Source organism: Pogona vitticeps, chromosome 3 (assembly GCF_051106095.1).
Source record: "Pogona vitticeps strain Pit_001003342236 chromosome 3, PviZW2.1, whole genome shotgun sequence".
NCBI classification, from domain to species: Eukaryota; Metazoa; Chordata; class Lepidosauria; order Squamata; family Agamidae; genus Pogona; species Pogona vitticeps.
In genome coordinates, this window is record NC_135785.1 from 240,782,944 (window position 1) to 240,804,888 (window position 21,945).

Genomic DNA, 21,945 nt, shown 5'->3' on the forward strand with positions numbered 1-21,945 from the left:
ACAGCAGAGGATCAGATTAGGTACATTTGTCCCTGTAATACACCCACCCCACCCACCCACCCATGCATTACTCTGCCCCTCTTCCCTGCCAGCTCAGTTTATAAAGTGTCCTGGTGCTGAATGGACTGCTACCCATGAAAGCCATTTTGGTTTATGACTGACTAGATGTACCTGTTGCGCCTTGAAATAAGCAAAGAATCCTGCTCTAGAGCATTTTTAGAGCCACCCATCTGGATGTAGCTGGCATGCATGTGCACACACATTGTATTCTTAAGTCCTACTTAGTTGGAACTTTTTGATTAGTTCTAAAAGAGAAAGAGATAAACAGAAAATGAAGCAGAATCCTTTGCTTCTTTTCTTTCTAGAAGACACAATATTTCAGAGTGAGGAAGACAGTGCCCAGGTCAGTTATGTGCCTTGTCAAACTTAGTTCAGTCCCTCAAACAGAGGACTGTCCTCTAAAGAGCAGACCACATGCCCCTTCAAAGCTGGTGCCCACCCTCGAAGGAGGGGGCGTGGCAAAGAAAATGCGCGACAGCTAGAGTAATCTAGGTAACGTATAACTGCAATTGAAACTATGTTTGCTGGTGCAGGGATGTATGAGAGTTACAAGGCATTTTCCCATTGACATATTGGTTGAAATCCTGTTGCTTAGTCACCCTAGAGAAGGCCCATTGTGTGAGTGGGGGTGTGGTGATGCAACTTCTCTGTACACTAGATTGATTCTGATGGGCCTACTTTAGTGTAATAACTCACAACTAGAGTAGGCTTATTTGAGCCAATGGAACTTTCATAGGAGTTGATTCAGCAAATCTGCACTGCATGAATCGGCCTCCTCTAATGTGATTTACTAGACTAAAAAACAAATTTCAGCACTCCCTGAAGGACTCACAAAAACCCCCATGGAATCATCAGGCCTGATTTGTCCCTCTGTGTGTGGTAGGAGCCAAGCTCACCCTCTGCTTTATTCCCGTGTCACAGCTCACAAGGGCCTGCCTGTTCTTCAGCCCTATCTCTTCCTGGCTGAAAAGTATGGCATTCTTCAACCTGGATGTTTTATTTCCTTAAGTAAATAGTCAATATATGAAATAAGCTCCCACTTTGCCTGCTCTGTACATTAAAAAAAAACACCACACTGTTTTCTTTGTCAGTTGGTGAAACTGGCAACACCTCATGGAAACCACATAGGCCAGGTTTAGCAAATATGAAGAAAACTGAATTCCTGGTGAGGGATTTGTATGTGCTGTAAGAAGTGGACAGAAGGAAGGTTAAAGGAGCAACATTTCAACAGGCTGCCACTGTTACTTCTTACTATCTGTTTTAGCACAGATGGGGTTAGAATTTGCAACCTGGCAGTTTTCCAACATCCAATGTAGTGTACTGCTTAACATATTGGATCAAGGCTTGTGTGATCCAGGTTGTACCATGCATCCAATCAATTGCTCTCTTTGAGAGGGCCACATGCACTGCAATGAGCTTAACAGGAGAAAATGCAAGGTGTAACAGAACTAATGAAATAAATAAATAACCAGCTTACTATTTGCCCTAAATAGAAATGTGAATGTATAACCCACAAACGGGCAAGAACACACAGCCTCCAACTACAGTGAGTCAAGCTAGATAACCACATTTCCCCAAAGTTCTGGCCAATGGAAATTCCCACTTTACAGTCTAAAGGGAAAGCCAAATTAATTGTCACAAAATTAGCCTTTGATAAGCGATATGAAAATATTTGTATTTTCAGAGATTAAAGTAAAATGCACCCCACATTTTTAAAAAAATCACTCTTTACATAGATGCATTCTTGCCTATTCTGCCTAATGAAATAAAACTTTGGGTTTTTTAAAAAAATTGTTTTTCCATTGAATTTTCCTCCCACAACCCCCCAATGTTAAATTTAAATCAGATGCTTTTGCAGTTAGCTGGTTCACCGGGACTGTCCGTGGAAGCCAGGGAGTGGACATTTACAGGAGTGAGACATTACTTGGAGAGAGTTTCTTTGGGCAGAGAAGAGAAAGCACCTGATTATCACCTGACCTTTGTGTATTCCCAAAATGACAAGCAAAACAATGAGAAATAATTAATTATTGCCTTCTATGGCAGTAACTATGGGGAGGAAAGGAAAGAGGTTTATTTTTTGAACTAAGTAGCATTGGCTACTTTTTATAGCCAGTGCTACTCAGTTCACAAAATAAAGCCTTCCCATATCTAGTCTGCTAAAGAGTATGAAAGCTTGCTGAGTTCCTGGAATGTTTTTATTACCTAACCACACTCTCTTTAAATCAGCAGGATTTACCTCCATGTAGATGTGCTCAAGATGGGGGTGAAATATCTTCAGTGATACGTATCTGTATTTGTCTTTAGTACCTTTAGTTTGCAGAAGAAGCAAATGTTCCCCCAGCATGTGCAATAGGAGACACATCTGTCTACGGTCCAGTTCCTCTCCAAAATATCTCCCTGAACCAGGTTTTTTTTTGGGGGGGGGTTATAAATATCCCTTTCTGTTTGAATCTTCAGGTTAACAATGCCCCCTGTGACTACCAACGCAAGACTGCATTCAGGAACGAGGTGCACTCAAGTACGAAGAGATCTTTGTGACAGTAGCTGCCAGTATGGTCTGCATGCCCAGCTAATCACATTAGCACGAGAGTAAAGAGGTGGCCACTAGACAGCCATAGAAAGAGCAGAGGGAAAGCAAGACTAATCTTATTAAAAGGAAAGTAAAGATAGACGCTAGTTTTACACAGCAGCATATAATGGCCCACTTTTTTCCCAGGACTGGCATCACCTGTACATCTTGGGAGCCTACAAACCAATAACTCGGGAGCTTGCTTTGGGATGTTATCCAAAGTCCCAAATATGCAGAAGCCTAAAGGTGGTTTAATTTTAAAATCAACCTTTAAAAAATACTATGTCCAGAGCTCACTGTATCCCCCTCACCCCAAAATACATGCTTAAATATATTAATAGGTTCTTGATGTTGACGTCATATAGTCTTTCTACAATATGAAGGTCACATGCTGGAATTTAGATCATAAAAAAATCTTTATAAAAGCCTTATTGGTGTCCTAAATAATATATGATACATGTCTGCTATCAAAGATACTGCCTTCTCTGTTAAAGGTCTATTTCTTATTCTAGAACAATAAAAGCTTACACTTCTTAGTGACTTTAGCTGCATTGGGTCCTTTAAAGGAGAAAGGCAGAGTAAAAATATTTTAAATAAATTAAATATTTTATCCCAGCTGCTGACAAAAATGCAGTCGGCAAAGTTCAAGTATTTCAATGCAAGATAACAATTTCATCCATGTTTACTTAGAATAAATTTCCATTCTTTCCACTGCAGCTTATATTTACATCAGCACACAGGATGTAGAGCAACAGTACGATCTTATACATGAGTATCCCAATTTAAGTTCTATTGAACAAGATCCTGATGGAGTAAATTTATGCTGGCCTAACCTAGACCAGAAGAGAAGACTCCCTGGAAAAAACCTTGATGTTGGGAAAGTGTGAGAGCAAGAGGAGAAGGGGACGACAGAGGACGAGATGGTTGGACAGTGTCATTGAAGCTACCAACATGAATTTGACCCAACTCTGGGAGGCAGTGGAAGACAGGAGGGCCTGTCGTGTTCTGGTCCATGGGGTCATGAAGAGTCGGACACAACCTAATGAGTAAACAACAAAAAAACTAGATCAGGCACTGGATATATTTAATCTGAAGTAATGAGATGCTTGAGTATTCCCAGTGTGATGTAGTGTACAGAGTGACAGACTAGGGCTCTGGAGAATAGGGTTCAAATACCTAGTTGGCCATGGAAACTCACTGGGAGAGTTTCACAACTCCTTTAAAATCTCACCTTGAAAGTGCTATTAGGGTTGCTTTAAGTCAGTTCCGACTTGATGGCACAGAACACACACACACACACACACAATTGAAAGCTTCCTATCCCCCCCCCCACACACACAAATGCATACACTCACTTCTAGCTTTCAGGGCCCACTAGAGCTCACCTGCCAGAGAAGGTTTGGGGAGCTTTGGAACAAGTAGGGAGAGCTTTTAATAGCATAAAATTGCCACTGGCTCCCCATCCCCATGTCCCAAGGCTCCCAAAAGCTTCCTTGGACAAAAGGGAGCCATAGGGAGCCTTAGAACCTGAAAGGGAAAGGGAGTAGGAAGCTTTCTACTGAGATACAAGCAACAGCAAAGAATCAAGATGCCACAGCATGTAAAACCAAAGCAAAACCAGCAAAATAAACTAAAAGAACAACAATAAATTCTTAAAGTATTGGGGGGGGGGAATAGCAATCTTAGTAGTTCAGCTACTCAGGAACCCCGGGTTCAAATCTCCACTTGGCCATGAAAGTCACCCAGTGGTCTCCAGCTATATATAATTTTATCAGCCTGCTCTACCTCATTGTGCTGTTGAGCAGATAAAGAGAAAAGAAGGAAGAGGGCCAGGCAATGCTACCTTGAGTTCATTGGAAGAAAAACAAACTATAAATATGACAAATGCCTACATACATAAATAACTTTATACAAGATGAGCATCTCTTGAGCATTATGCCATTGAATACCACCCTTGAAAAGAACGCACGCTAGTCATGATAGCTATACATTATCTCTGGCATCAGAGTCAGCGTGCTTGTGCATTTCCCATGAGCATCATTCTAGTAGAGTAGACTATGAAAATTTTGAACTAGATAAGCCACTGGTCTGATCTGGCAGGGTTCTTCTTATATTCTTACACTTTCTGAAACTACATGATGGAAGAAAAGCGTGATACAAATACATGTACTACATGAATGAAAACTCTTCTCCTGTTTCCATTCTGTTGTGGTATAGCTCAGAATTCTGCCACCAGACTCTGAGCAATGGATGCAATGCCCCTAATCCCCAGACATTCTATTAAAAGATCAGAGAACTGGAACCTTGTTTGGGATAAACTCTGTGGCCTCCCCCACCTTGTTGTCACGTAGGGAATTACGGTATACCTCTAGACCTTTCTTCTGTCCCTTTTTAACATCCCAACCTGCCTGAGATTCCAGCTAGCAGGAGCTATCCACAGCAGCTTCTGAGCTCTGTGTGCTGTGTCAATCCACATTCCCCTGTTGGGTCATGCCTTGGGAACTTGAAATCACAATGAGATGCCATAAACTTTACAACTTGTGGGTCAAATCTTCGTCTTTTAAAATCCATTTCCACAGAAGTGAATATATGCTCTGTTTAACAATGTTTTTATAGTGGGCAAGAAAGAATGATAAGGGTTGCACTCATACAGTAAAAAGAGGAGGTAACTTCTAACTATAGACTTTATTTTCATTCTTTGACATATTTGCCAACTGTAAATTCTCCCAGTTTCTCATGTGTCTATTTTTAGATGCTCTTGCTCTCTCCCTTCATCTTCAGATACACTTTAGACCAACTGTCTTGTGGATCACTTCGTCCTGGTTCACTTATTTACATGGTTATCTCTCATATGCTTACCTGTTCCTGAGTACATAGAAGACGCAATTCTCTTGTGAAATAAAACTGAAGGTAAGAAATGATGCAATAAAGAAGCCAAAGGGCTCCAGGCCACCTGGAAATTGATCTCTAATCTTGTGAACCAATATAGATGCAAGATTTTTTTTAGTTTTATATACTGCCAGATTGTTTACATACACAACAATGCAAAATACCTCTACTAATTCTTTCTGACAGCAGAACTTCAAAAAAAGATGCCATTGTTAAAATAATTGCTTCCATGTCATGTCAACACTCTACCATTAAGATAATACAATTTCTTAATATCACACTGTCTTTATTCTCTGGGTTGTGTTATACATATTGGATTGTCTCCGCACTTAATGCATGCACGAAGTAGTCCCACTTAAATCAATAAGACTTTAAATAGTCAATACTCATTTAAGTCTTACTAATTTCAATGAGTGTATTCTTTGTAAAGGTACCTCTGGATCCCCCCCCCCTTTACCATTTATGTTACATTTATGCGCACTTCCTCCTTTCACAGTAACTGAGTTCCCTTAGTAAGAGTTCCTTTTTCAATGACCGTGTGTGCACAGTTAGATAATCACCAAGGATGTGTATACAATAATGAATTACTGAAGTTCTTAATATGTAAATGAAGAGATGAGCCTGCCTTAAGGTATCATTTACTGATGTAACCCAGTATCTTCTATGTAGCCATCCATTGATATTTGAAGAAATATTTGCCTAAAGTATTCATTTTTTTCCCTTTAGAAAACTGTGGTTAGCAGTTTTCCAAGGGGGAAAAATCACACCAAGGCAGATATTTCTACAAATATGAGATTATGGGGGAGAGGTGAGGCACTTGGTGTTTGAAAAGTGATGTAGAGATTTCTGAAAGAAGGGATTGTGAATAATATCATGATGATGCCTCTGTACACATCTGTGTATGAGACTCTGCACTGTGGTACTTTAAAAGGGACTCGTGGGAATAATTCTATTTGGCTCATGTGAATAAGCCTTGAAAGGACAAGAGGGAGCAGGGAGGGAGGGAGGGAGGGAGAGGCTAACTGCAGTGCATCTTGGAAACCTGCCACTGGTAATCTCTTGCCTGGGATGAGAGATGGAAGATGAACATTAGCTAGAGGTTAAGCAAAGGTCAGGGTGAGGTGACCATTTTAAATCACAAGAGAGCACAAGTCTATTAAAAGCATGTAAGCAGTAAATACATTAGGTCTTCTCATTTAAGGCAGGAAATGTGTCCACTGGTTCGTTCGTTTGTCTCACATATTTATTTATCTAGCTAACCATTGCTTGTCATATTTCTCTTCTCTTCTTTCTTTGTGATTTAGTCAGGTCAATGTTCCGTATGGACTTGATTACTGGAAACAACGAAACTATCAGTCATATGTTATATTCTCAGTCACCACCACTTATGGACTGCTGTTAGCTATGTGAAAGATAATCAGGTTTGTGGCAAACAGCTGAAATCTGCAAAGTCTCCACTTGAATATATAAAACTTTTTGTCTGTACTGTTTTCCTGGGCAACCAATTTACATCAATTTTTTTTGCAAATATAAATGTGTTGTGCCACCCACAGCCTGTGTGAGTTTGCTGGAGTAAAGTGACTTAGTGACGGCCCCTTTGAGACGGAAGAAGTCAAAAGGCTTCTATTCACCCATCACTCCAGTGTCAACATCAGTGACACACGTCAGTGAAGAGGGATTGCACATACCATCTGCTGCCTTCACTCTTGTTGTTTAGTAGTTAAGTTGTGTCCGACTCTTCGTGACCCCATGGACCAGAGCATGCCAGGCCCTCCTGTCTTCCACAGCCTCCCGGAGTTGGGTCAAATTCATGTTCGTAGCTTCAGTGACACTGTCCAACCATCTTGTCCTCAGTCGTCCCCTTCTCCTCTTGTCTTCACACCTTCCCAACATCAGCGTCTTTTCCAGGGAGTCTTTTCACGAGATGGCCAAAGTATTGGAGCCTCAGTTTCATGATGTGTCCTCCAGTGAACACTCAGGGTTGGTATCCTTCAGAATTGATAGGTTTGTTCTCCTTGCAGTCCAGGGGACTCTCAAGAGTCTCCTCCAGCACCACAATTCAAAAGCATCTATTCTTTGGTGGCCAGCCTTCTTTATGGTTCATCTCTCACTTCCATAAATTGCTACTGGAGAAACCATAGCTTTGACTATACGGACCTTTGTCGGCAAGGTGATGTCTTTGCTTTTTAAGAGGCTTTATAGGTTTGTCATTGCTTTCCTCCCAAGAAACAGGTGTCTTTTAATTTTGTGGCTGCTGTCACCATCTGCAGTGATCATGGAACCCAAGAAAGTAAAATCTGTCACTGCCTCCATATCTTCCCCTTCTACAGTGGGGTCTCGACTTACGAACAGCTCGACATACAAACGTTTCGACTTATGAACTACTCTCATAGGACTATATGGACTCGACTTACGAACTTAGATTCGAATTACGAACTCTTTTTTCCTTTTTTTAAAGCTAAGTCATCTTAGGTTAAAAGGAAAAAAGAAAAAATATCCCCCTCTAGTGGCAGAAGGCAGAATAGCAGCTTCCCATTAGTTTCTATGGACGAAAAGAGCAGATACGGATTAAATGGTTTTCAATGCATTCCTATGGGAAATGCAGATTCGACTTAAGAACTTTTCGACCTGAGAACTGCCTTCCAATACAGTGGACCCGCGACTTACAGACGGCTCGACTTACAGACTTTTCGAGTTACAGACTTCTCTGGCTGCAAAATTTAGATTCGACTTGCAGCCAGAGAATCGACTTACAGACCAGAAAAAAACCAAAATGGAATAAAAATAGAATAAAAACCACTGGTTATGGGATTAATCGGTTTTCAGTGCATTGTAGGTCAATGGAGATTCGACTTACAGACTTTTCGACTTGCAGCCACCATTCCAATACGGATTAATTCCTTAAGTAGAGGGTCCACTGTACGGATTAAGTTCGTAAGTCGAGCCCCCACTGTATTTGCCACTGGAGGTGATGGGACCAGTGGCCATGAACTTAGGGGTTTTTTTTATGTTGAGCTTCAGACCCTTTTTTGCACTTTTTTTTTCACCTTCATTAAGAGGTTCTTTAAGTAATCCTCACTTTCTGCCATCAGAGTGGTATCATCTGCATATCTGAGGTTGTTGATATTTCTTCCGGCAATATTAATTCTGGTTTGGGTGGGATTCATCCAGTCCAGCCTTTTGCACGATGTATTCTGCATATAAGTTAAATAAGCAGGGAGAATATACAGCCTTGTCATGCTCCTTTCCCAATTTTGAACCAATCAGTTGTTCCATATCCAGTTCTAACTGTTGCTTCCTGTCCCACATATGGATTTCTCAGGAGATAGAAAAAGTGGTCAGGCACGCCCATTTCTTTAAGGACTTGCCATAGTTTGCTGTGGTCCACACAGTCAAAGGCTTTTGCATAGTCAATGAAGCAAAAGTAGATGTTTTTCTGGAACTCTCTGGCTTTCTCCATAATCCAATGATGTCTCGGGTTCCTCTGCCCCTTTGAAATCCAGCTTGTACTTCTGTGAGTTCTTGGTCCACATACTGCTGAAGCCTACCTTGGAGGATTTTGAGCATAACCTTGCTAGTGTGTGAAATGAGTGCATTTGTATGGTAGTTGGAGCATTCTTTGGCACTGCCCTTCTTTGGGATTGGGATGTAGACTGATCTTTTCCAATCCTCTGGCCACTACTGAGTTTTCCAAACTTGCTGGCATATTGAATGTAGCACCTTAACAGCGTCATCTTTTAAGATTTTAAATAGTTCAACTGGAATGCCTTCAGCTGCCTTCACTGCTATGCTACAAATGTGTTTCCCCAGCTTCCTCTATCTGCACAAACAGAAATTTGTATGCTGGAGCTGAAAAGACACAACCTGATGAAGTGCCACTCTTGGGATCAAACATATTTTCTATATAGAATCCGAAAAGAGTGCTTGGATTGGTTAAACTAGGTTCCAAGTCTGCTTACTGGTTATTTAATTGGAAGACTAGTCAAAGTGGATAACTTTCCTTGAAAGACAACTTACCAACCACTATTGATCATTACCTGAAAGGGATTTTAGCCCATGGGCCTGATAACATCCACTGGTGAATCTAGCACAGCACTGTCTACATAATATGCTGATAAATCTCTACGGGGTTTGGGGAGGATTATTGTACATCTGTGCTGAAAGAACCTGGGAACTACTACATGCAACACATGTGTTTGGGCCCTGAGTTGTGAAATACAGAAGACCAGATCTAGTACACAGTTAAATAGAGAATCCACTGAAATAGGCCGAGCAGCCCTTTGCAATCGTCATTGGGTTCCATGGCAGATTTATAGCAGGGGCTACCTTAATAGACAATGTGAAAAATCTTCTTTGAAGGAAGACAGTATGGATGCTGTTGATATGAACAGAGTTCCTTTAAACTCATTTCAGTCTTTTCTTAACCCATTGAACCAGAGCTTCAGAAATTACTTTTTGTCATATTTCCAAAGTATACAGTTGCCCTTATAGTTATATTTTTTAAAAAAGCAGTTATGCTAATAGTTACTTTTTAAAAGTAACAATGGTGAAGCTCCCCAAAGTAACTAAAACAATGACTTCTTTTAGAAAGATCTGAATGCTACAAACCAGTGGTCCCCAAAGTGGGGCCTCCAGATGTTCTTGGACTACAACTCCGAGAAGCCTACACCACCACCTCTTCTGGCCAGGATTTGTGGGAGTTGAAGTCCAAGAACATCTGGAGGCCCAAGGTTGAGGACCACTGCGTATACACGATTGGGCTGTGGTACAAAATACAAACTTTCTCTCCTCCCAGCTGTCCGATTAATCCTACAACAGAGCACAAAGCAGTGGCAGGAGGCAGGGCATGAGCCACTGCTTGAACTACATGATGTTCCTCTTCCACTGTCTAGCATGTTCACAGCTCCATAACTTAAAAAATAACAAATGTTTACACCACAAAGAGCGGTATTGTCCTTTGTTAAGTTACAATCACAATGTAACCCAATTATGCCTCCACATTCTTGCAAAAAGGAATTAATTATACATTGTTCACAAGTAGTTCATTATTTGTAACTGGTTACTTCCTGGCACTGCTTTGAACAGAAGAAAAAATGGTTATGCTCAGCTGGGGAAAGGCACTACATGTTTCAGATAACCTGTAGTCAGTTTTGTTTTTTTTTACTGTGGGTTATCTAAAAGCGGGCATGAAAACACCTGTTTTACTTGCTCGGCCTTACTGTGAGTCTTTGGCTTGCGGGCTGGCCAGTGCTGGGTGGCTTCCCAACACAACGGACAGTCGCGGGGTTCAGGGCAGCCTCACCCACTTGCCATGTGGGGGGAAAGGAGCCCCCCCTACCCTGACAAAAACAGTGTCACCAGCCAGCCACACCCAGGGAAGCCTCCAGGTCATTGCCTGGGAAGTGATGGTGTTCTTGCCCGCCCACAAGGCCCAGCTCCAGCAGCTTCATTTTTGCCACAGGTCAAGCCCCAGACCCAGGACGGTCAGTCGCTGGGAAGCCTCCTAACATTGGCCGGCTGGGACTGAAGTTGGGGAATGGTTTAAAATGGGCACCACTAAGGAACACTTTAAAAAATTGCAGTAGCATTTCTCTTGAGCAAAATAACTTCCTGAAAGTGTAGTTGCAGCTGGAGACATAAAGGTTTTGAAGAGTGCTGAAGTTATTTGAAGGAGCATTGATTTTTGTGATGTCCTTTTTTTTTGTATACAAACTCCCAGGGCCAAACCCATGGATTTTGCTGCAAGAGGCAGAGGCGCAAATGGGGCTCCCCACAAAAAAAAATTAATAGCACCCTCAGCTGGCCCCTAAGACAGAAAACAGCAAAAGGCACTTTTGTTCTTGTTAATAGTGAAAATACAATCACAATACATGAACCAAGTCCAGGCGTTTTAACCTTATGCTTTATAAGGGACCTTTGTAACATCTTGCTTCATAAAGGAATCTCAGGATCCTGCACATCTACACATAATCTTGTGCTTTTTGGGGGTGGGGGGGGGAACGATTGTTTGGCCTAATAAAGGCATTACCCTAATAAGGATTTTTGATTTTTTATAAAATGGTCAAAATAGCTGCTTCTGGATTTTTGCATTTAATGACGTCTAAAATCTGTTTTCTGAGGCAGCTGTTTCACTGCATCTAATGGTAGGGTCAGATCTACCATAAGTAAGTAAGTAAGTAAGTAAGTAAACAAATATTGATTTTTTTAAAAAAAGATAATAAAAATCATGTGCTGCCAAGTCAATTCTGACTGGTGGTGGCCCTTTTTAGGGTTTTCCAGGTAGAAAGTACTCAGAAGTGTTTATCCTTCCCTTCTTCTGGGGCGACCTGGGACTGTGCAGCTTGCCCAGGGCCACGCAGGCTGGCTCTGCTTATTGGAGGCACAGTGGGGAATCAAATGTACCTAATTTATTTGCCTAAACCTGAGCTATCCTCTCTGAAAAAAGGTAATACTTGCTCCCAGGTCTAAAACAACACTCTCTAAACATCAGGATCTCTCTCTGCCCCTTAACCATAGGGGTTGGAGGCACAATCTTTTATGCATTTTCAAGAGTGATTTGTACTGACAGAAGTAGCACTGGGGTTGCAGTACTTTATAACCCCTTAATCTCTCTAGAATGCTTTGCAATTAATCATTTTAAAGAGTAAAAATAGATTTTCTCTCCTACTACATAGTTTCTTTTCAAAACTACATCAAGACCATTATAATGAAATGGTCGTGGTTCAGAACTGGAGCACTGATAATATGATGAAATGAGTTCCTGTCATTGTTAAAATTCTTTCCATGATTCCTAATAAAACTGTGCACAGCAGTTCTATCCACCCTCCCATTCAAAAGCAGCCAATAACAGCTGGGAAAATCAGTTTGTATCTAAAGAAACGACAGTGAAAAATGTCTTAGTTTAAAATTTCAAAGTAAACAGTAGTCTCTGGCTGTCAAAGACGAAAGTGATTATCTATACAGTGGACCCTCTACTTAAGGAATTAATCCGTATTGGAATGGTGGCTGCAAGTCGAAAAGTCTGTAAGTCGAATCTCCATTGACCTACAATGCACTGAAAACCGATTAATCCCATAACCAGTGGTTTTTATTCTATTTTTTTTCCATTTTGGGTTTTTTCTGGTCTGTAAGTCGATTCTCTGGCTGCAAGTCGAATCTAAATTTTGCAGCCAGAGAAGTCTGTAACTCGAAAAGTCTGTAAGTCGAGCCGTCTGTAAGTCGAGCGTCCACTGTATTGAACTGCTGGATCGCTCAGTGGTTTAGGCATCTGGCTGTGGAACCAGAGGCTGGGAGTTTGATTCCCCTGCTGTGCCTCCTTGACAGAGGCTGGACTTGATGATCTATGGGGTCCCTTCCAACTCTGCAGTTCTAAGATTATAGATTAAAGAAGATAGTGATATATAAATGAGTCCAGGAACATTTTGTGTTTGAACAAACATTTTGAAAGCCAAACATTTTTCTGTATATTTGGGGAAGACAAAGACTCACTAGAAAAGACAGTAGCGCTGGAAAAACACTGAGAAAAATTACACTGGGAAAAGTAGAAAGCACTTGGAAAAGAGGAAGATTTAATATGAGATGAAGTGATTCAAGAAAGGAAGCCATAGACTTCTGTTTGCTAGATTTAACAGGACTGTTAATGATAGAACCTTTTGCAGGTTGCTGATTCATTGGGTAGCCATCAGAGGGAAGTAATTTGACAGCACATAACAGTAACAGCAGCAGCAACAAATTTTCCTTGGCATTTTCAAGGACTGATTTCCAAAATATAACTAACTCTTCATTAGACATTAATCTGACTTTCTTTTAATATTGGTTGCTGTACAAGTTTCTGCTATGCAATTTTCTAGATGGAATATCGGTAACTACAGAGTATATGTATCTACAAACTGCCAGCTGTGAATACTGACTTACCACCCTTAGAGCGTGACTCTGATGAGTCTTTGTAGAAGAAGAAAAGTTTCCCCCAGTACCTTTCTAGAAGAATGTTGGGGTCTCTGAGCTAAGCACCATAAAAGATATTTTATTGAAGATTCCACATGCAGAAAGCTATCTTGAGTCTTTTCTTTACTAAGGGGGACAATTTCTACCAGCTGCTATCCAAGTTTTTAAGATTTCAAGATTCTGCCCCAACTGTTATATGGTATACCAACCTGGATCCTAGGATTTCACACAAGTATTAAGAGTGTTTTTTCAAATTTTCTGAGATCCATTCTCGGAATGCCAAGATGCATCCCTGCAGCTGCCTTACGATTAGAGACTGGTCTAACATCACTAGAATGCAGTGTTTGGCTCTTTGCCTTTATCTTAAACTTCTACAGAAAGATGTCAGTTCATGGCTTAAAGCTTTTCCAGCCAAACTGCATCTATTAGGGCTCTCTTTGGACATTTTTTATGCCCAGGAACCAAAGGCAGCCAACTCTATCCTAGAAAAGCAGATCAGGGACATTGACTTCCAGTATTCTATTTCAATGGCTTGCAAAACATGCTCCATCTTGCACCTTGGCCTAAACTATAATTTCTCCCAAAGTGCTAGGTATTTCGAGAATTTGATTATCCCAAAATACAGGCACATCTTCTCAAGAGACTGTCTCCAATCTGCAATTTTAGATGGACGAAAAAAGATTGTGTCCTTGTAAGGATAGAGAAATTGAAACTTTGAAGCACATCCTTTTGAATTATGATTACAGAAGCACAATATATTTATAAACTGGAGGTTTTTTTAAGAACTGTGTTAGTGACCAGTAAGTTAGCTTGGAAATACTCGAAATCTCTTCAGACTCTTGCTTTCATAGTTAAGTATGCATGGGCTCTTTAATGCAGTGTACAAAATAACTGCATGTTCAGAGATTTCTGGATGTTCAAAAGTCCTTTGAACAAGGCGTTTGAATACATACAGGCTGAAACATGTCAGGCAAAAACCATCATTTCTCAGCATCCCTTCTGTATTTGTGTTCCAATTGGAGGCCCTCCAGTTTTCTTTGTCTCCCTCTCGCTCAAGCAGCAGAACATCTTGAGTTGTCCTTGAGCTTCTGTGCTCACCAGGTTCAAAACATGTTTTTGCTCTAGCCAACCAGCAGTCTCTTACACAACAGTGCCATCCGTTGCTGTGACAGCAGTTATACTACACAGGAAGAAATTACATGCAGGGAACAATTCAACCCCTGGAGGCTTCTAAGGCCATGTTTTGCCATTTGGGGGAAACTCATTTCTTTGGTGGGGTTCAGAGGTGGAGGAGTTCTCGAAAATCCTAGATGGATGACCAGGGTTTCAAAGGACATCCAAGGCCTGTGGTTTGAAAGTACCATTGGCTGAAATCCTGTTGTTCGGTGTAATAAATGGCGGTAGAATAGGTCCATTGAATCGGTGGTGATTTTATGACTCAATTAACCTGTAATTTCCATTGATTCAAATGAGCCTACTCTAGTTGCAACTAACTTTTAGCTTTTGATTTGATTAACTTATGGAGGTGTTGACTCACCAAATACTCACCGCTTTCAGTCTGTGAAACCACAGAAATACCCTTGGTAGCCTTATGCAGCCTGCTCTAGTGCAATTTACCACACTAACCAACAAGATTTCAGCAACTTTAATTCTGGTTCTGGATAGAGAATAAAACTGTACCACCTCATAATAACTGCCCTGCTGAGTTGTTTTTAACTGTACCCTCTGCTGATTTTAATGCATTTACTTGATTTTAATACAGTATTTTTATGGTAGGGTCAGATTTATTTATTTATTTATTTATTTATTTATTTATTTATTTATTTATTTATTCGATTTTTACCCCGCCCCTCTAGACAACGTCTACTCGGGGCGGCTTACATCAGTTAAAACACATTAAAACAACATACAGTATAACATATATAATACAAGATGGCAAAAGTCAAGAAACAAGAGGGGGAAAAAGAAAAAGAAAAAATTACTTAGTTGACTGGGGGGAAGGCCTGCTTGAATAACCAGTTTTTTAGTTGAGTTTTGAAAACACCCAGCGAGGGTGCCAGCCGAATTTCAGTGGGGAGTGTGTTCCACAGCCGAGGGGCGACTGCCGAGAAGGCCCGGTTTCTTGTTTTCTCCTTCCGGGCCTCCCTCAGCGTCAGTCCCCTCAGCCGCCCCTGCTGGCTTTGTCAGATAATTTGGGTAGACCTGGGCGGGAGGAGGCGATCTGCCAAATATTGAGGTCCCAAACCATTTAGGCCTTCATAGAGTTACATTTGTTGTTATTCTTTTGTGAAGTTTGTAAGCTGCCTTGAGCAGAATGCTTTAAGTGGGAAGGCAGGATTCAAATATAAGGAATATCAGCCGCAACTATGTTCCACAGTATTGCTAAGGCAGTACCCAGCTGAGGGATAAAGCAATAATCTCCAGGATGAAATCTTGCAACCCAAAGACTGGAACTGAAGGCAGGCTTTCCTGGGTTCAAATTCAACGCTATCTACAAGGTCATATTGGCTTTTGGAAATAGCTAGACCTTGTTATTGGACCCAAGATCCCGCCCTCCCCTCCTGAGTATACTATGGATATGTGGGTGAGAACAATGCCATCATTTAATCAGGAGAAGAGAGTGTCAGCTTTGCGCAGTCAGGATGTTTCCCTAGAGCAGCCTTTTGTAATCTCTGCTTCCTTCTTTCTTTCTCTAGCAAGGCTCCCATCTACCCCACCAAGATGATTAATGAAGGAGGTAAATGATGCAGTGGCGCCGTCTTGTAGGTGGGTGTATGTTGATGAAAGGAAAAGACAAGGGAGAAGGTGTCCTTTGACACCACACATGACTTTCCTATCGGCTCTTGGAAAGCACGGCAGCGTGAGTGGCTTGTCGAGGGTGGGACATTTGACGACAAAAGTCTAGGCAAACAAGAAAACTTGGGAGAATGTCAAGGCAACCACGGCTTCCACCTGGCAAAGGTGAATGGCATTTGCAGAGCAAACTTTCTTCTGAATCAAGCAAATACTGTGACAGGAGCTATACCTGGAAAGGAAAACATGTTTACTGGGAGGCTGGGAGGAATAAAGGTCTCAGACGCATGCTCAGGTTCCCTGAGGAAGCAAAGGGATTGTTTCTGCCCAGCATTGTTCTCAGTAGGAGAATCCTAAAAGCCTAGATTTGGGGGGAAGGGAACGTTTGTTGGGTTGTGGGTTGCCACTGATTTTTGGTGCCAACCATGGAAGCAGCACCACCAATTTCAGAGGTGGTCTTTCATTCCGTGAAACCACAGAAATAGCTCTGGATGCCCTGTGAGGCCTGCTCACCACTGTTGCCAAAGCTCAGAACATTACCTTCTCAAAGGAAATTATTTTTTCAGTCACTACTTCTCAGCAGCTGGATTGTCATCATCTCTGTTGCTGGTTTGCATTTTGTGTTATTGGTGTGTTAGTGGTTGTTATTAACTGGCCAGAAAAATTCAGGGAAATATTCTTTGGTCTCTTGAGCTTTCAGTTATGATTCTAGAAACAGTGGTAAAAAGAAAAAGACAAAGAGTTCTTCCCTTGCTTGCCACGTAGATGAATAAGATAGTGGCTTAATATCTGGAAAATTCCTGTCAAAATGCCTCTAAAATACGCTTTAAAAGTAACCTGGTATTGGTTGTTGTGGGTTTATCGGGCTCTTTGGTGCTGTCCTCTGAAGATGCCAGCCACAGAGACTGGCAAAATGTTAGGAAGAACAACCTTCAGAACACGGCCAAAGAGCCCGATAAACCCACCACAACCATTAGATCCTGGCCATGAAAGCCTTCGCGAATATATTAACCTGGTATTACTTATTATGCCTACAAGTCAGTTATCCTAATCAGGTTCTGACAAGTAACTCAGGTATTGCTTACTGTAACTAAAAATAACCAGATGAGTATTAAATATGATACTTGCAAGTATAGTGCATTACAATAACTAACTACTTACAGATAACTATGTTAGTTGTAATTAGTTACTTCCAGGCTTTGGCTTTCTAACAGCTGATCACCTTAATATTCTGAATGAACTAGGTGAAGATGAGAAAAGGCTATTCTGTCTTTTCTCCCTGTTAGGCGTCTGATACATTTGTACAGGTTGAGTTATTGTCAACGGCAGAAAAGCAAAGAGAGAAAAGACTGATTGTCTGAGTGGAGGAGGTGACAAAAATCAGGACCGTATACCTATATATTCCAAGACTTCCCACTTCGATCATCTCAGAATCTGTAAGGGTTAGAAGATTATTATGTTTATGGGTGCACAGTTTATTTGATTCTTTCAAGAATATGTGATGTGCACATCATGTATTTTTCTTGAATGCAAAATTAAACTGGCTTAACATAAGACTTCAATGATCACTTAACTGGCTTTGGGGTACCTGGATGAATGGAACCTGTTATGTGTTGTCCATGTAAATAGCTTTCAGATCCACTTTGAATGTCTAGATCTGATCAAAGTGCCCCATTTCCACAGGGTTCGAGGCCTAGAAATCATTTCCAGCCACAGAATGCAAAATCTATCTTGGGTTTAGATGTCAGGAAGTGTTATACCCACCATTATTTTATTGACGATGAACCTGAAAAGCTGATAAGCAGTACGGTGTGACAATTAATGTGACAGTGTAGAAATGGAATTTGAGAGATCTCAGCTGAAGTCACCACTGGGCCATGAAACACATTGGGTGACCATGGGCTAATTATTCCCTGCCAAGCTGGCCTAACTTGGAGGACTGTTGTGAAGAGAACGTGGGAAGGATGACGGCCATTTGTGCCACCTGATCTCATTGGAGACAATGTGAGATATAAATATAAAAGATGGATATATAGAATGAGTCAGTGAGTGAGTGAGTGAACAAAAGCACTGATTAAGGGCGCTGCCATCCCAAGGCAGTATTGCAAATTACTGTCTGTTCTTCTCTGTCTGCTATATGCTGTATCCTTTTATTCTGCCATTAAATGTCCTGCAGCAGGTGTCCTAGTGAAGGGATCCTTTTCTTTTAGAAAGCTCAGAATGTATTGTAGGATGTTTTGTCTCACAATGCAACTGGTGATGCATAGAGAACAGCTGTCACTCAAGCAACATTCCCCACTTTTGCTATCTGGACAGGGATGTAGAGGGTCACAAAAACTGCAAGGGAAGCGTTTTTTGATGTCTGTAAAGAAACAAACCACGAAAGAAATCATTTGGCACTAAAACCAATTATTGTCCCATTTAGAGTGAACCCACTGAAATAAATGGGTGTGGTTAGCTGATACTAAATTAAATCCCCTGGATTTCACTTGGTCTGCACTGGGGCGGGTGGTGTCTAAACTTGACTTTTTCCCTTGGTTTTAAGGATGGTGCAGGAATTAGAATATAGAGTTGATCACCTTGAGCAAATTGAGTTGCATTCCTATACAAGGGAGACATAGAGAGGAGAAAGTTACTTTTTTGGGACTGCGACGCACTACCTTGCAGGCTGTGGCATCCTGGGAGCTGAAGTCCCAAAACAAAACATTTCCTATTTTGAGCGAGCGGGGTGCCAGGTTGGAGGAGACGGATTGCGTATGTCCACTTTTCTTTTTTAACACTAGGAGCACTGGGGCAAGAGATGCAGAGCAGAATCAGACTGTGGTGTGTTGCCCAGTGAGATTTAATCTTCTCCCCCACAATTGCTAGGAGTAAAGTTTGCAGATATGTTAACAGGTGTGGTGATGACTTTGCTTCTTTTGTAAGTCAGAACCCTGTACCCAGCAGAACAGAAGGGTCATTTTGAAAGTCAGTCCAAGTTCGCCATCTTGTGCCTATTTCAAGGTACAACCTTGGCTTCCTTGGGCTCTTCCCTCTTCAGTTAAGAACTGTTTCCTGTCTACCTACCCACCCCCTCGCCCTATAATTGCAGGATCTGATCCCATCTCCCCTTTAATTACCACCACATATTTTATTTATTTATTTACCCCAGCACCGCATTGGTAAATGTATGTGCTAAATGATTCTTATGAAATCGCCTAGGAGTTCCACTCTAATTTTCTGTCCTTCCATTTGTCTAGAGAGAGATCATGCATAGGCAACTCACAGCAGGAGCTGGGACTGGAATATGGGGTAAGAATGCCCCCTCAAGCTGGCTCAATTCCCCTTTTGAACTTGTGTCTTACAGCCCTAATGTTAATCGTATTGAGACTTTGGACTAGGTTTAGTGAAGCTCACTTGAGAATGTAGGCTTTTTTGAAACCAAGAGGTGGCTCTCTCCAAATCCGGGTCGGAGGGGCAAATCCATTGGATATGAGCTCTCTTTCTTTAAGAGGCCTTGGGTCAGTCACAATCTCTCTGGGCCCCCACCATGCAAAGTTGTGGTAAAAGTAGCTCCAAGTATAACCTTCCCTTGGTTCTGTGGAAGAAAGGCGGATGCTAAATGTAGCAGATGAATTGAAGAAACAAAAGCAGCATCTCTGAAGCCCACCGTATGATTTTTACAGCTGTAGATATCCTCAGTCAAGAAATGAATCCCATTTCCTCATCTCCACAACATGAAAGACCGTTTTGTTTTTGAGGGATGTGGAGCCCCAAAAGGCCAGCATTCTGTCACCCATGAGTTGGCATAATTAAGGACAGCTGAAACCAGACTTTTATCCTGAGAAATGGAGCTTGCCCTCATCTTAGTTATCTGCTCTGAACTTGTTTAATTGAGAGATAGTAGCTGAAAGGTGTGTTTATATTGAGAATCAATGCTAGACACTCAGGGACTGGACTACACAGCGTTTTGTGTTCAACCTGTTTACAGAAAGGCTGTGCAAACATGATTAGTCAGCTTTGCAGCCATTAATAATTAAGCTGAACAGCTTTCAATTGATTTTGAGGTTGTTGGGTGTTTTTTAAGAGAGGGGAAAATAGCAATATTTCATCTGCATGAGATACACATTTCGGCAAGGGTAGATGTGAGATATGGAATAATTCCAAGCAGCTAAGCAGAAAAGTCTTGTTATTATACCATGCCCAGCCATCTGAGAGATGTATGTCATACCATGCAGTCTTAGTTGTATGTGAGAGATAATTTTCTGGACTACAGCTCCCAAAATCCACATGTTGGAAATCCTAGTAGTTATAATTTGAAGGGGAGTTTCCCCAAACTCTGCAAGAGATATATGAAAGATAATAAATTCTAGACCCCCACTGGGTGCCCTGTAGACACAAGGTGAGCTGTGCCTTAATCAGGTGATGAGAACTAGAAGCTTGCAATGATGACTGGACTGCACAAGTGATGGCTAAACATCTAGGCAAGTATGAGATCCAAACTATATTTTGCATGAATGATATCTTTGCATTCAATATGCATTGCTTTTTTGAAAACAGAAAAAGAAAATGCATTGCAGCCTTTGAAAGGACTCATAATTATCCATGATCAGACCAGGGAGCTTTAAGGAACTGACCCCTTTCCACTCTGATGATTTCTCCAATTCGACTCTGGTGGACGCTGTGGGAGGTTTCTGTTTAATGCAAACATAGAAAGATTCCAATACACACACATACTCTCTCTCTCTCTCTCTCTCTCTCTCTCTCTCTCTCTCTCTCTCTCTCTCTGTGTGTGTGTGTGTGTGTGTGTCTGCTGACACCTATCATACCCCTGAAGGCTGCTGTTTGCATTGTTTTATAAAGTTTCTTGCAAATAGAGAGAAATGTTTAAGGTAAGGTGGAGGAGTCTTTTATTATTATTTCCCTTTATATACCACCTTTTCCACAAATGACCTTAGGATAGCCCCCATAGCTCTCCTCTCCCCCACATTTCATCTTTACAACGACTCTTTGAGGTAGGCCAGGTTGCACGGCTACATGGGGGTCTCCCAAGTGCTAATTCAACACTCCAATCACTAGGACAGATTGACCCTCACTAGTGGGCAATCTTTCAGGATCTACATAGGCTCTTACAAGAACTCTGAGAGCCACCAGATGGAGTCAGGTTCAAAACAGGGCTTCAGGCGGGGGGGGGGGAGAGAGAGAGAGAGAGAGGAGAGGAGAGGAGAGGAGAGGAGAGGAGAGGTCTCTAGGCCCCTGCTTAGCCCAGAAATTTGTGATCAGTGACACAGCTAAGTTCATAAGTCCTTTCCCCAGAAAATCCACTCCTGTTTTTTTTAAGCTTTAATTTGAAAAGGGGAATTTTGAGGATTTTGTTTAATGCTTTTTGGGAGTCAGTATTTCCTGCCACTCCTGTGCAAAATGCTCAGAGTGTGTAAGTTACTCATGCCACTCCTGTGCCCATGCCTGCTCAACTATCGTGCTGTACTCCTCTCTTTAAGTGCTTACCTATAGGCTATCTTAGAGCATGGGCTTGACTTACTTATGCAGCAAAACAGAGTGGGCATCTGCAAAACCTCTGGCAGCAGCTGTTCTTATCAGCAAAACTGCTAAGAACTGCAGAAAGCCTTATGCATCAATTTTGGCTGAATTTCGTATGCATTTTGAGTTAAAGAAAAATGGTCAGATTTGGTTCTGGGACATACTGGGGT